This window comes from Chiloscyllium plagiosum, unplaced genomic scaffold (genome assembly GCF_037043375.1).
Source record: "Chiloscyllium plagiosum isolate Xiang-an unplaced genomic scaffold, Cpla_swu_hap1 HiC_scaffold_51, whole genome shotgun sequence".
In the NCBI taxonomy this organism is placed as follows: Eukaryota; Metazoa; Chordata; class Chondrichthyes; order Orectolobiformes; family Hemiscylliidae; genus Chiloscyllium; species Chiloscyllium plagiosum.
The window spans coordinates 29,366,013-29,368,122 of record NW_028270189.1 but is presented as its reverse complement, the minus strand read 5'-3'; the positions used below and the strand labels follow the sequence as shown (position 1 = coordinate 29,368,122).

Below are 2,110 nucleotides of genomic sequence, written 5' to 3'. Positions count from 1 at the left end.
TAGGATATCTATCCAGCATGGTCAAGTTAGAACAAAGGATCAGTTTCCATGCAAAAAGAATGCAAATGATTCAGTCAAAACGGTTTCCAGTTCCAAATCTTTGATCAATCTTCCTCTCTTGCGCTCACAAGTTCTGTACCTGATGTCAGAACCTAAGAGTTTCATTCTTGGAACCATTAAGGTCAATCGTTTCCGAATTCGTTCTAATTACGATTGTTTTTTCGAATGTAAGCCAGTGTTCAGGTATTTAGCATGAATGTTCCTGGTACCAAATAGCCTGAATATTAAAACTTATTAGCATATCCACTTCGATACCTGGTGTTGGACAAGTGAGTCAAAATCGAGCATATGCAATGAGGCAAATAACTCCTTTGTGGTGCAAAGTGCGTGACTCTATAACTCCACGAAGAAACATCCTCACAAGTTCATCTGTGTCAGAATCCAGGCTGCGGTGAAAGCTGGTCAACCGACGAATGTAACCTTCACCTGGGTCACTGCAAAGGTTTTGGCGAAACCTTTGTGTCTTGATAAATTGTTCTTTCAACATCTGATGTATTTCATGGATTCGGGTGTTTCACAATGAAAACACGAAGTAGCAAAGCGGCTGTGAAGGCCGAGTGGTTAAGACGTTGGATTCGAAATCCAACGGGGGTTTCCCCACGCAGTTTCAAATCCTGCTCACAGCGTTGTACCCATTGAAATCCACTGCTTTCTTCTTGGGATTTTGCATATCTAAAAGCTTGAGCGAGACGTTTAGTTTAAAATCGATTTTCGAACGTAAAGATTCCGAAGTAATTTCAAAAATGATCCAGACATTTGAAAGAACAAACTATATGTCGAAACAGAAGAAAGCCAACAACATGAATGAGGGTCGACACACGTGATGAGTTGTTGTGAAATTCGAATGCTTGGGCGGGAATGAAGCAAAGTAAGAAGCAATACAAAACATGTAACTGTCGGCGATGAATGCCTCACTTTCTACGATCTGTTGAAAGACAATTTGAGATAATATTTCAGACCCACAATTTGTGATTATTCCAGACTAATACAGTCACAGAGTCATACAAATGTAGAGCAAGGAACCCTCAGTCACATCGTCATGCAGACGAGATATCCTCACCTAATCTATTCCCATTTGCCAGCACTCAGCTAATATCCCACTAAACTCTTCTTATTCATAGTATAATCTAGGTGGCTAACAGACTCCATCTCTTCCACTGGCAGCTCATATCATGCACATGCCCCCTCTGCGTGCAAATGTTATTCCTTAGGTTCCTTGTAAGCTTTCATGTCTAACCATAAACGAATGCCCTCTCGATCTGGACTCCACCATCCGAGGGTTCTATTTATCCTATTCCTGTCCGTCATGATGTCATAAACACTTATAAAGGTTCCCCTCAACCTTCGATGCTTCAGGGAAAACAACCTCAACCTATTCAGCCTCTCCCCATAGCTCAAATCCTCCAACCCTGGGAACACCCCTGTCCATCTTATGGGAACCTGTTCAAGTTTCACAACATCATTCTGAGAAGAGGGAGACCAGAATTGCACACAATATTCCAAACGTGACCTAGCCATTGTCCTGTATACTCGCAACATAATCTCCCCTCTTCTGTACTCAATGCTCTGACCAATAAAGAAAAGAAGACCAAGGAGCTTCTTCACGATCCTATCGATATGCGACTCTACTTTCAATGAATTATGAACCTGTACTCCAAATTCTCTTTGTTCAGCAACACTTCCCAGAACCTTGCTATTAAGTATAGACTGGGAAAAGCTAAGGAGACCATAGATGTTCCCTGAATCGGTCCGCAATTTTGCGGTAGGTCTCTCTGATGTAGAGGAGACCACACCAGGAGAAGTGGATGCGGTAAATCATGTTCACGGAAATCCAGGTAAAACTCCCATGAATTTTTTGAGGCCTTAGACTGAGATAAGAGAGAGTAGAGCAATGTAGAGCGAGCGTAGCGTAGCTTTATTTGTGACTTCTAACATATATATCTGGGACAACAACAGCGTTCCTCCAGGACCAGTGTACCATTTGAACACAGTCTACACGACAGTACAGTCATACACAGAGCGGCATGAAGTGCATAAAAAGTGCCATACC

At 42.2% G+C, this 2,110-nt stretch overlaps 1 non-coding gene across 1 annotated transcript; it reads left to right on the top strand.

The window, feature by feature from the left end:
- The first annotated feature begins 603 nt into the window (after positions 1-603).
- On the top strand, positions 604-686 carry trnas-cga (transfer RNA serine (anticodon CGA)). Its single transcript has one exon. It is a non-coding gene; the product is annotated as a tRNA-Ser (tRNA).
- Positions 687-2,110: the final 1,424 nt, after the last annotated feature.